This window comes from Sus scrofa, chromosome 11 (assembly GCF_054392235.1).
Source record: "Sus scrofa isolate SSC_HxYL_T2T_F1_AM1 chromosome 11, Sscrofa_HxYL_maternal_Yorkshire_Landrace_v2.0, whole genome shotgun sequence".
Taxonomy (NCBI): domain Eukaryota; kingdom Metazoa; phylum Chordata; class Mammalia; order Artiodactyla; family Suidae; genus Sus; species Sus scrofa.
In genome coordinates this window covers 65,608,717-65,623,192 of record NC_139393.1, presented here as the reverse complement: position 1 = coordinate 65,623,192, position 14,476 = coordinate 65,608,717, and the positions used below count along the sequence as shown (strand labels likewise).

At 34.4% G+C, this 14,476-nt stretch overlaps 1 long non-coding RNA gene across 2 annotated transcripts in view; it reads right to left on the bottom strand.

Annotated features, from left to right (window-relative positions):
* LOC102164643 (uncharacterized) overlaps positions 1 to 14,476 on the bottom strand; it is a 1,014,431-nt gene that overhangs the window by 602,865 nt on the left and 397,090 nt on the right. For both annotated transcript variants that reach the window (XR_014820091.1, XR_014820092.1), the window contains exon 3: positions 9,970 to 10,076. This is a non-coding gene — a long non-coding RNA (uncharacterized LOC102164643). The remainder of the gene's footprint in view (positions 1 to 9,969; positions 10,077 to 14,476) is intronic.

The window sequence follows — 14,476 nt, the reverse complement described above, 5'->3', positions numbered from 1 at the left end:
CAGGAAAGCATAACAGTTTAATTTTCAGACTCTTATATGTTGTCATATACTCTATAGTCCAATATTTCTAAAAGCACTGCATATTTGAGAGTGTTTTTATATTTAATAAAATGGAACATTAATCAATATTTGCAAAGTATTTGAATAGCTAAAAATGACACATACGTATATACATTATATATATATATATAATATATATATATATATACAGTTTCTTAAAATAGTTTAATTTGTATAAATCAATTACTAATTCTAGAAAATAAAAGGAACATTATGAACAAGTTTGGATATGGCTTTGTGAAAGAATCCACAGTTTCATCTTAAGATTGCTTGTCTCTCCCCAGCTGCTGTTTTTCAAATGTATCATGGGTTCAAATAGGAAGAGAAACAGAACTAAAAGAAAATGGAATATTAACATTTCTTTCCTTTTTTTTTTTTTTTTTGTCTTTTTAGGGCCACACCCGCGGGATTAGGAGGTTCCCAGGCTAGAGGGCTAATAGGAGCTGTAGCTGCTAGCCTATGCCAGAGCCACAGCAACATGGATTCGAGCCATGTATGTGACCTACATCACAGCTCATGGCGACACCTCATCCTTAACCCACTGAGTGAGGCCAGGGATCAAACCTGCAACCTCATGGTTCCTAGTCAGATTTGTTTCCACTGTGCCACAATGGGAACTCCCCAGAATATTAACATTTCTTATGTTTTTATGGCACAAATCTCCCAAATCATTTCAAAAACAGAAGACCACAAGTAGATAGTCTTCTGGATCCAAATTCTTGAATACATGAGTAACTAACCATGAGATAATTTTGCTGAATTTTCATTAAATTGTTCAAGCCAGTAGGGTGCACACATTTTGCATTCCAAAAATATCCAAACATAGTTTTCAATAATGGAGAATATCCTGCATTGATCAACAATACATAGGTTACATGTATCTTTAGGAAATGCACCCAGCTCAGCACATGCACACGCGCACACACACACACACGACACACCTTAACATTTCCTGAGTATAACCTTTGTTTACTAATTAAAGGATTGCCATTTCTTAGAATTATTCATAGAAGGAAAAGTTTATTTTCTCTATAGTTTTTTTAAAATTTTATCTCATATTTAATCATTAATTTTCTCTGATAAAGTCTTTCAGAAAAATAAAATATAATCTATCTACATGGAGTGGCTTGAAGACTGTTACTTGGGAGTTTATTTTCCAACTGATCTCTCAGAGTTCATTCTCTCAATCTGAACGACTAAGTAGATTCTCCATTCCCCTACTGGTTTATCAAACATACCCACAGGTCCATTTATTGTAGAATTTTAGGAGCTCCTAAATATCTCCAAAGACTGTCTTACATTCTGCCTTTAGGTAATAAATTTTTCAACTCCACTCCAAGGAGAAATAGTTTATGAACTCTGTCCAACAAAACTAGCTTGCTAGAAGCAAGTGGAGTTTGAAGAGTAGACTAGAGAGATTAGCCTAAAACACTGAATATTGCCTTAGGAGGACGTGTCAGAAATGATCATAAAATAGGGAGACATGAGTAATGAGAGAATAGTAAAGAAAGTAGAAGGAAAGAAAAGTAGGACAAGATAAGATAAAAAGATATGGAGTTTTCCAGTGATTACCACACAAATTTTTGGCTTTACCCTTTAGAATCAGATCTCCAGTTTCAAATTTCCAATTTAAAATTTTTATTTAAAATATTAAAAAATTGGTAAAAATCAAAATTTTTCCTTAAGACCTATAATTTTACTACATAAAACAGTCACCTGTGATGTTAAATAAGACTTAGTGATAGGTTATATATATCCTTCCAGACTTATCCCTTCTGCATACATTTAATATCATTAATTAGTTATTTGTCATTGTATCCCATCCCTTCATGCATCCTCTAACATCCTATTTCAACTATAGCAATTAAGTCAGCAATGTTTCAATAATTATTGCTTTCTGTGCCATCAATTTTAAACTATGCACTTTCTAGTTCTTAGTATAGCAGACATAAAACATTTGTTCAAAGTGATTATTTCATAGTGATTACTCTTTCATTATTCTTCAGCACATATTTATTGAATGTTCAGTTTGTGCTATGTACTTGATGGACACGCAGAAGTCAGCGAATGATCGCTGACCTCTAATATCTCCAGTTAATTTTATCCAATTCTGAAGGAAACGCTCTAAATATTGTACTTTCAACAACATGGGTTCCCTAATCAAGAATCTCACCGTTCACACAGCAAGGGCATCACTTTTTACATTTTCTGTTTTAAATGATCACACTAAAGTCACCAACCTATTGCCTTATAGCCCATGGGACTCCATGAGTCATACTGCACTCAACCTTATAGTCACTGGATAAGCCAAACTTATTGCAGATGGACTTTGAAAGTAAGGAAAGCATTTTCTTTAATACAGCATGAAGTTTGAAGGCAGCTGCTGCCAGAGCTCTTAACTCTCAGGGCAACTATGAAAGTCTCATTTTTCCTCCATGTGCTCTGTCAGAAGTTTTGCTGCAGACGTGTTCTAACGATAGTTGCTGCTGCTTCTGGTCAATGGTCATGGGAGGAGGGGGATGCAGGGAGGGGAGAACACTCTTTCAACGTGTATGGGTCTTCTTATTGGTGAGGAAAAGCTTTTTACAAGTTTGCCAATTGTGTTCTTCTCATATTATAGGTAAGAATTATGGTACAGTTCCATTCCTAAACCAACCCAATAGAGAGTAATGAGACCAATGTACACACCTTAGACCAAAAGGATTTTATTTCAAGGACCAAGTTCTACTTTCCCAGAGGATTGTAGCCACATGGAGTAGGGCAGATTCTTAAGAACAAAACAAAACAAGCAAATGAAGGATTAATAAAATTATGGCTTCATTGAGGAAGGAAAGGGGAAGGATATACTTTGTGGTGAAGGCTGGCAACAGCAGGGTCTTGTACCTTCTGATCTGTCACATATCCTCCATCTGGCAGGTCTTACTAAACCATCTGTTTTATCGTTTCAAACTGCTGAGAGGGTCTATTTATCCTGTCTAAAATTACAGATAAAAAAGATCTACGCATTTAGTCACCAATAAGACTATCTTCCTATAGACACTAGTATTCTCAATCATTGAAGTCTTTTTTTAAAAAACAAATTTCAGTTCCAAAATATCTTCTCAAACCTCTCACAGCTGTAGAGCAAAGAAAGACAGAGCCTGACTTAATAGGCACAGATTGTAACAAAAATGACTGCTATTTCCTTAACCACTTTAATTGTATAAAGTTAAAATTTTTATTCCTGCTTCATTGGTAAAGTAGTTGGGACTGAGGGAGTATAATAATGGGTCTAATAGCTCCATTACTCTATCAAAATAGTTCCCTTCTTTGTTGTCTACAAGGCCAGGGAATGTTTTTTTTTTTTTGTTTTGTTTTTTTTTTTTTTTTTTTGTCTTTTTTGTTGTTGTTGCTGTTGTTGCTATTTCTTAGGCCGCTCCCGCGGCATATGGAGGTTCCCAGGCTAGGGGTCGAATCGGAGCTGTAGCCACCGGCCCACGCCAGAGCCACAGCAACGCAGGATCCGAGCCGTATCTGCAACCTACACCACAGCTCACGGCAACGCCGGATCGTTAACCCACTGAGCAAGGGCAGGGACCGAACCTGCAACCTCATGGTTCCTAGTCGGATTCGTTAACCACTGCGCCACGACGAGAACTCCCTAGGGAATGTTTACAGAGCAAATGTCCTTGCTAAACACACAGAAGCCGCAGTTAGTGCTATGCAGCCAGTGAAAATCAGATCTGAAACGTGAACCCAAATTCTCTCATCAACTTCTATGCTCCTCCAGGACAACATTTTACACAGAAACCATTATAACCAGAGGTTCATGGGATGATTACTTTCACCAAAATTACCTTGAATTAATTAGAAAATATCTACAGTTAAGATACTATAAACAAAGAGGAACAAAAGAGCATTCCTTACCACCCAGTTCTATAAGGTTAAGTCATAACCCACTGAAGTTGCCCACTGACAGTGAAACCTGAGAGGAACTGAGGATGATAAAAAGGGATGAGAGAGTTCCCATTGTTGCTCAGCAGAAACAAATCTGACTAGTATCCATGAAGTTTGATCCCTGGCTTTGCTCAGTGGGTTAAGGATCCGGTGTTGCCAATGAGCTGTGGTGTAGGTCACAGACGTGGCTCAGATTCTACGTTTCTGTGGCTGTGGCATAGGCTAGCAGCTATAGCTCCGGTTCAACCCCTAGCCTGGGAAACTCCATATGATATGAGTGTGGCCATAAAAAGCCAAAAAGAAAGAAAAAAGTATGGGGCATCCTGACCTTTGGATAAACAGTCCCTTAGATAGTTAGATGAGCATCCCAGGAAGAATTTTAATGACCCTAGATTCCTGCATCTTCCCTTTCCTAGAAAAGCACTAAAATCATTAACTGGAGATTTCTGTCTTTTGTGATTAGCAGTGATCTGTTAACAAGACATATACTTGACTGCATGTATTTTCTAGACAAAAAAATTCATATAAAAACTGGCTGATCTTCCACCTCTTTGGAACAGTTCTTAGGGCTACCTGAGTGGCTGTTTTCTGGGCTACAATCCTTAGTAAGACCCAGAATAACACTGAAACTCAACTCTTATATTACGTGTTTTTCTTTAAGTTGACAATATAGAAAGAATAGGCTAGAGAGAGTCACAAGAGGCCATCAGTTCCATCCTAAAAAGCAAACTGCATTGGATAAGCTACAGAAGCACTGTCTTTTTTTTTTTTTTTTTTTTTTTTTTTTCATCAGTCAGAGAGCTGACACCAAATTAAAAGGCATAGAGAGCTAAGTGCTAGAAGTAAGAAACCCCATAGAAGAGAATAGATTGATAACTTCTCCTCACACAGAGAGAGTTATGAGAGACTCAATCAACTGGGTGTAGGAAGAACCAGAAAACACATGGTTGAACTTTTAATGGCTGTATGTATATACGGCAGAATCCAAAGGTTCTCCAACCAAAAGAACTGTAAGAACTAGGCAATATTTTCCTAGGATCGTCACCAAGTGAGTGGGAGGCAGTATGCCAAAAGATGGAGCTCAGGGAAGAAGATCTGAGAGAGATCTTCCCTCCCAAAGGTATGAGGTAAACTTGCAGAGGCAGGAGAGCAAAGCTTAGAGAAATTAAACAGGAGATCATCTACCCAAGAAAGTAATGATCATTATTCATTTACATATACATTAATTTATGCATTTATTTTTCCCACCTTATAACATTAACAATCACTTATCAACTATATATGTTATGCCGGGCATTGTGCTACATGTTTTAAAACATTATAAGACTAACACAGTAACTCTAAGAACTCAGTGTAAAAAACTGAGACTTAGAGGATTTAAGTTACTTGCCCAGAACCATGAATTAGTAAGCAGTGGAATCATAATTTGAAGCTATGACAGACCATAATATCTGCACTTGTCTCTAAAAAATTCAGGAATACTGCATCCTCCATAATATGTGATATTCTTATATATATGAACAAATTAATAACAAAGAATTATATATTGATATATATGATGTAAACTGACAGGCTAATGTAAAAAGTGGGTTCATATTTTAAATCTTCTAACATTGCTTATGTTCCTTAATCAGAATTCTATTGCCCAACTGTAATAAGTATTTGCAGAGGTTTAATTTTTGGAACATGTGATTAGTGTTTGTTTAGTATAAAATACGGAATTGTACAACTTCAAATAAAAGGAAATGCATCGTTATGTCCTTAGGGATAGTATTTCCATTTCAATTATTTTGATAGCAAAAGTGATTAAAATATTAGAACACACGCTGGCAATATAAAAGTGCAAATAATATTTATTTGATTCAGAAAATCAAATAAAGAGAAAACCTCAGGGTTTTTTGTTTGTTTGTTTGTTTTCCAAGAGTAACAGATTACCATGTCATCGGCAGCAAATGATTTTAGGAACTGTTGATAGTTTAATCAATTTGACTCAGTAGGAATTAGAAATACAATTAAACAGGTAAAGTTAAAAATAAAGCTGATATAGCAAGGACCTGAAAAATGTGCCACTTTTGCCTAAATTATCATTTGTTTCTTGTGCAGTGTGTTACACACAACCTCTTAAATTAATCCTCCTACAATGTAAGCTGCAAATAATATTCATGTTAGTCAAGGTTAATCTTGGCTCATTAGAGAACTGAATTCAAATTGCCTTAAGCCAAAAAAGAAATAGAATAAAAGGACAAAAAATAAAGACATTTATTAAAGGGATGCAAGTAAAGGATCCAGCAGTATTTCATGGAACTCAAGGGCAGGCAGTACATGCAGACCTCCTGAGGGCTGAGAATTGAGAGGTGGAAATCTATCAAGGATCAAAGCTTCCACATCATCAGTCTCTCTCTCTCTCTCCCCCTGGAGCCGCATGACCTCTCATCTCTACTTTGCCTACTAGCAGACTTTGTCTGCTTCATTCTTTTCTCTGTAGACTGGCTCTCTCTACTCCTCAGCATACAAACACAGCTCTGCAATTTACATTATCTTGAGTGCCACGACAAATGGAGATTTACAAAATTATTGAAAGTTTTTAACTTCCTGAGACTACAATATAAATGATGTGATAAAGATGAAACCCTCTTCTAGGGTGGATATATTAGACATGAGATTTTATAGCCAGTAGTTGGGAAATAGAAAGCTCAAAGGAAACATTCTCACCATTAGATCAATACAGTGGACAATAATACATCCAAACTTTTTTGACAAATATGATTAAAGGCACTGTAAGCAAACTCTTCACTGCCACATGAGCGCTAGAAATAATCAGTTCTTTCCTTTATGTGTGGAGTTACCTCTCTTCTACTGAGTAATTTGAGAAAAATAGAGAAACTGATAAGGTATCGCAAAAAAGGAAAGACAGTCTTGAGTTTCAAAAGGCAAATGTCTGAAATCTATAAAATATATATCCAGAAAAATGAATTTGGACTCTTTCTTGGATCTGTATTCTTCATTTCAGAGAGGACAAAAATTCTCTCATTTGTAATGAAAACTAGTGGGATATATGAATGTCCTTGCCAAGGGTCCTTAGTACTGTCCCTTCTTTCATTCCCAAGACTGAGCATCATAGAGTCAGGCTAGAGATATGAGGAAATGCTAACCCTAGCAGTGGACTCTGATGCCTGTCTTTGTGGAGGAAAAAAGACTTAGCCACATTTCCTACAATCTCCTTTGTCAACAGAGGGGAAAAGGAACCATAAACAAAATGAAAATCCAAAACATTTGCAAAGAATAAGAGCAGTCATCTTCAAATGAACAAAAATAACTGTTACCAGAATTTCCATTGGCATATATGCACAAGACAATGAAATGGCAGACATAGGATTCTATTTTAAGTATGAGGCCTATGATCATATCCTGAAAAAAATAAATATATATACTAGATAGTATGTTCAAGTTACAGAGAATAGCTCAAGAAATTCCAAGGTCAATTAGTTAGGTCACATCCAATGACCTCAGTGTATTATTATGATATAAATAGAAATTATAACAATAAACTATTCATATATACCTATCTATGAACTGTTAAAAATTTTATGTGTTTGATTTCTGAATGATAAAAACAAATAAAATTAGAATAGGTAGAAACAGAAATACACATAGAAAATAAAACACATAAATACTTTGAGTGACCCTTTTCCTTATTGCTTAGGAAACCTATCTTATTTAGATATGGGAAAAATTAGATGAAAACCAAACACCCCAAAATTTATAGACAAAATAGAAAATGTATTTATTAAAATTCCAATAGAAAATGACTAGGTAACAGAAGAATATGACCACAAAGAAAATGGAAAGAGTAACTTAATGATTTAAAGTTCTATAAGACAAATTCAAATAACTGCCCAAGATTTGGAAGGACACTAAACAGAACATAATTTTTTTTTAATTTTCATTTTATTTATTTATTTTTATAAATGAATTCTGATCTTTTGTAGCTAGACAGGTAGGAGGAGATGAAATGACAGCCGACAAATATCAGAAAAGCAGAAAAAAATATACTTTTTTTCAGAAGTATAAAACTAAATTCAAAGGAACTTGAGATAAAATATCTATATCATAGAACCCAAAATATGAAAAAGGATATAGAATGTGAAAATCAACATTTGATAATTCCTTTGTCGAATTTTTTTTTCAGGAAATAATCGATAACGTAGAAAAATTTTGAGTGAATACTTTATGGAAAACTTCAAAATGGAAACATAAGGCTGTCATCTCTAGAATGACTACTGGAATATCATATTCTCTAATAATAACAAGTTATTTTTTTCCTGATGTGGAGCAATATGAATATCAGAGGAGCTATCTTTGCAGCAGTGTCCATGTCATATTTGTTAATCAAATACCTAAAACTAACTTCAATTTTAGCAAATACAGAGAATAGAAAAACACATTAATGATTTAATTAAAGAACAAGCAAAAACAGAATTGGGATGTTTTAAAGGGCAATTTAACAGGTTTCTATATTAAGAAAAAAAATTAGAGAACTCTAATAACTAAATGTGGCATGTGGACTTTGTTTAAATCCTTACTAAAATAAATCAATTTGTAAAAAATGAGGAAAATGTGATAAGAGAACAACAGGGTTAAAAATATCTATAACTTGAAAGACAAATACCGAAGATTATGGGTCAAAGGTCTTGATCCATGGGAATTTGTTTAAAATTCTTTAGAGAAAAAAAGGACAAGTGAAACAAATGAAGAAAAGTTAATTGTTGGCCTTTTGGGTCATGTACATATAGGGTTTAATTTACAAATTTTCCTACTTTTCTATTTGGTCATTTTAATAGAAAATGATAGATAAACAAAGGTGATTAAGAGAAACTGTGGATTACGGCCTAAGCAGTTCACAAATAAAATATAGCTTATCATAGACTTATTAGAAAAAAATGGACAAAATTTTAGTATCAGGAATCTCTGAAAAAGACCACAAAATGACAAACTAAAAAATGCAAATTTGCAAAGATATTATGAGCAGTTAAGGTATTTGCTGTCAGCTGAAATTGCAGTGTCATTAAAATTAAGCTGGCTCTTTGAGAAGATAATAACATATACATAATTTTTAAAAGTTTGAGAACAATATAAGACATGCATGTATAAATGCATATGTTAATTTATAAGGTATATATTTTAAAGTTAAGATAATAGTGCAGACACCTGAACTCCAATACATTTGTGATTATATATATACGGATTATTTCCCATTAAATTATAATTTACTATAATGAGGTCAAACAAAATAGAGGCAGAACAGGAAGTAAACCTAAAAGAAAATGGAAACGTAGTACAAGTTCAATTCCAATTAAATGCTTATCACACATTATGAAACCTAAAAATATCACTTAATAAAGAAGCAGAAAATCTTCATGAGAATTTTATTTTATGAAATATGAACTCCAGTTTAAAAACCACAGATTGAGGAGTTCCTGTTGTGGCGCAGTGGTTAACGAATCCGACTAGGAACCATGAGGTTGCGGGTTCGGTCCCTGCCCTTGCTCAGTGGGTTAAAGATCCGGCGTTGCCGTGAGCTGTGGTGTAGGTTGCAGACGCGGCTCAGATCCCGCGTTGCTGTGGCTCTGGTGTAGGCCGGTGGCTACAGCTCTGATTGGGCCCCTAGCCTGGGAACCTCCATATGCCGCGGGAGTGGCCCAAGAAATAGCAACAACAACAACAACAACAAAAGACAAAAAGACCAAAAAAAAAAAAAAAACAAAAAAAAAAAACCCCACAGATTGAGAACATGCTGGAATTTATACTCACACAAATAGTTCATAAAAGGAAAGAAGAAAAAGATGTACCAAAGTATACAACACAAATATAAGAGTTCATATATAACCTCGGTGTAAGACTATTTAAGGGAACTATCTGTATTCAGAAACTCTTAAATGTATTCACAAGAGAGAAACGAAGCAAAAGACTTACCAGTGAGGCTGACTCTTTCCAGGGGAGACCCAGGTGGGGCACTTGTGCTCTCAGCCCATGATGGCTCTTAAGTCCAGCTACACCTGATGTTGCCACAGATGTATGTTCTGAAAAATCCGATTTAAAAAAATTGATTGCATGAAGTCCTTAAGAACATAGTATACAAATTAAGAAACTGAAAAATAAAATCCACAGATTTGTCATTACATCCAGGGATCTAATGATTAGTAACAGGAATTCCAACAACAATGAAAAAGGAGTATTTAAAGTATTGATACAAATAAGAAGGACACATCTGTCAGCAGCAGTTGTATCATGAAAATCAGGAAATACAGCCATTCAAGGCCTTACCATGTCTTTATTATATATGTATGTATGTATGTATGTATGTATGTATTTTGCCTTTTAGGGCATGCCCGGGGCATATGGAAGTTCCCAGGCTAGGGGTCTAATCAGAGCTGCAACTGCAGGCCTACACCACAGGCACAGCAATGGGTGTAGTGCAGCCAGGATCCAAGCTGCTTCTGTGGCCTACACCACAGCTCATGGCAATGCCAGATTCTCGACCCACTGAGCGAGGCCAGGGATCATACCTGCATCCTCATGGGTTCTAGTCAGATTCCTTTCCACCGCTCCACAAAGGGAACTCCCTTACCCCGTCTTATGACTACCCCTCCTATCACAATTCTCCTATTAGCTGGTAAAATGAAGAAACAGGAGGACATTTTGGGATCTAGCTGAGAGATAGCAAGTTAGAACTATGTAATACATATAGCAAGTTTGAAAAATGTATTCTATGGAAAAAAACAAGTGAGGAAAATTTAAAATCCATCTTTTAAGTATAGGAAGTATCTCTTTTTATTAAATTTAAATTTATATGCTTAAAAATTAGAAATTTCAGGTAAATTTAGTGAGATTATAAAAAACTGTGAATAGACAAAATACTAGAATTTTTATTGAGAAGTAAATTCTAACATTTTTCAGACTTTAATAAAGCAGACATTAAGGAAAATGTGAACTTTGAATTAAAAGAATGAATAATCACTTTGATTATTAGACAATTTATGAAAACTAGTAAAATATGATATACATTAAAATTTGAAATTCATGATTTGGCATGAAATATTGGCACTGAAAAAGATATTAAAATTAAAATATAGCACAAAGGTAAGAATATCTAAAACATAGTTATTAATAACAGAATCAACTCAAATGTGTTTTGGACTTGTCACTGCTTGAGAATATAGGAAATAATTTAAAAAAAGTACAATTCACATGTGAAAAAGTGATGTCTTCAAAAATTTGACACCAACAGTCTTACATATTTGCAATATATCATCAATACAACTTTTGAAGCTGAAAGATATTAGACAAATCATCAAATGATAAAAAAAATAAACTTTGAAATGCCATGTTAGAAAAAATGCTAAATTCATTTTAATCCATCTAAGAATACATTAAATATCCTTTGTTTAAAAATACTGTGTGCTTATAGAATAATCATTTAGGTAAAATTTAATAAGAGAAAAATAAAATAACCATTTGTGATTATAGATCACTTTGGCGAAGTTTTTCCTTCTCAATTTTAGACAAGATTTTAATGTCTACAAGACTTGAAGAAAAGAAGTAGCTGAAAATGCCTACGATTCTCTGAAGCACAAACTTATTTGTAACTTCTTTTTACAGTATTTTCATCAGATTTCATTTACTCAGTAATTCTTTTGTTCCGGGGATGTGTTACATAAGATACTGAGATTAGACAGACCTATAAACACTGCCCTCAGGATTCTCAATCTAATACCAATAATATATGTTAAGCAAATAATTATAATAAAGTATGATGTTATAGTATATGTATCAATGTGTTCTACTTAAAAAAAGAAAAAATACTGGAGCAGACTTCCTAGAGAAATCGTGTTTGATTTGAATGTTAGTGAATAAATAAGAAATCACTGTATGAGTGAGTTCTGGAGGGAAATTTGCCTAGACTACGTACAGAGTGGCATGCTACCAACTTGGGGAGACCACAGCCTGTTCAGGGAAGTGTGTGAAATTCAGTGTCAGTGGTCTTCATGCCTTTTTGGCCCCCATATCAGCCCCCTAAATTTTGTAAAACCATACGCTGCCTAGGTCACTTCTAAGCTGACCTCTAGAACTTTACTGTATCTTTTCAATATAAACATATTTAATTGGAATTACATCAGTCATTTAAATACATGCAATAAAATCTAAATATCTTATAAATTTTACACAACTATTTTACACTAAAAAACAAAAATAAAAACATAAACCTTTCACAGTTAGATATTATCCCATCACTCTTTTTACTCCTTGACCAAACAAGTCCTTTCTATTTCTTTCATAGATGGGTATCTATGCAAGCAATACACATTTATGCTTTGAAGTCCTTTATTAGTGACCACATTAAAATGACACCTGATTTTTATATAAAGTAAATTTTAACTCAATTTCTATGATCACAAGCATCTAATTTTTAAGAAGTTCAATGGAATTGGGTATCATTGAAACTATTAGCAGTGCATGACAAATTAAAACAATATAATTTTGTCATAGTCTTTGTTAAATATTTATTACAATAATTTTAAGTTTTAAAAAATAAATCTCTTAGTGAGACCAATAAGGCTTTTTTTGGGGGTCACATGTACATGAATGATTACTACTTATTATTAGAATGAGACAGTCTTCAGCACCAATTTTATTCCTATATTTCTTTCCTTTTCTTTTTTTAGCTATGTGTTGAGAAAATGTGTTCACAAAAATAGATGTTAGTGAAAGCCATTTCATCATAGCAAGGTTTCTCAGTTCTTTAAACTTCTTAATAGCTCTATGCCAAAAGTTACACGGCTATCCATCTTCAAAATTATTTTTAATAATCTATCATTTGACAACTTTATTAGGCTTTCCTCCCATAGTGTTGAAAGTAAATAATGGGAAACCTGAACAAGAGGATTTATTATCTCGTCATTAGTGTCATTCATTTTTGCAATATCAAACTTAATACTTTTATTTATATCCGAGGGTGCCTCAGTTATCTGCCCTCTGGATTAATGCACTATAGATAGGGGAACCATATAGTTTATCATCCAAATTGAGACTAAACATGGGCTATATTAATAAGTAGGCAAGGGAAACAAGCATAATCTAAACTGACACTGGGAAATCAGCACATAACTGTTTCCTTAATGATCAAACATATTAAAAGCAGATGAGAAGCTTGTTCTCAGTAAAGTTAGATAAAGGATTTTGTAGCAGGAGAAATGGGAAACTGTGGACTTATTTTCTTAGGCAAATATCATTTTTAAATAGAAACATTTTACTTAGAGAAAATTGTATATGTTTGAGTTGAGATCCTAAAACTCCTAGCCATATTTCTGCTTTTTGAGGACACACTCTAGTGTTTCACTAATATTAAGAAGTAGGAAAACATGTGGGTTCAGACTGTAAGGGACCTTTGACATGATGCTAATGAATTTGGAATTTTTCTTTCAGCAATATGAAATTATGTTCTAAGGCAACTGAGACCCCTGACTTTATTTCGATATCTTAAGCTATGGTAGCATGTATTATTAAAGTGTCTGTAAGGATTTTACTGGTCAGAGGACGCATCTCAAATGAATGCAAAAGTTACTGCCCCAATCTGCCTTTAACTCATGGGGAAAAGTTGGTACAAGTAGCTTATATAGCCCTAAATTTAGGTGATATATCTTCCCAGTTTATCCACATTCACCATAAACTAGTACTATTCTCATCCACAAGGCAAAGTTGTAGAGTGGGACTGGGGTAGGGAAAACTGTAGAGAGAAGTAAGTATGACAGGGGAGGAAACGCCCTCTTGCAATTTTTTTTTTTCCCTGAAAGCTTAAAACAAACAAACAAACAACAACAAAAAAAAACTTAGTGAAGAATCTGCCAAAACATTTGATATTTCAAGTAAATCATGAACTAATTCCTTGTTATCTACATGCCAAGCCTTGAAGTCTAGGTACTTAGGTTATTTAAATTCAAACATATATTGTCAGTTATTTTTACCTATTTATAACCTTCTTAACCAATGCATTCCATAACTTTGTACCCAGATATCAGCAGAACCATTCAATTTGGTTGCTGGGAGGCAAATACAAGGAAAGAAAAATAGAGAAGCCAAAGTTCAGAACTTTTAAACCACACTGCTTAAAATATAGATCCTGTTCTCCTCCTCCTTTCTTTCCACCTCCTCAAGGACTTCACGACATCTCTCTGCTAGATCTCAATTTTTCTCCCTTTGCTAGAATACCCCCCAGTATTCTTCACATGGAAGAAGACATGAATTCCCCTTGACCTTGTGTTTCTGATCTAGAGAGAGCCACAGGTTGGAATTTCTTCTGTTTAGACAGTACCTCCTTTCTTTGACTATATATTCCTTTTTCATCTACTCCTCAAAGGGAAGATATTATGGATTTGCAACTACAATTTTCACTTCTCTATCCTTCCTTGACCGAGGCACGTCC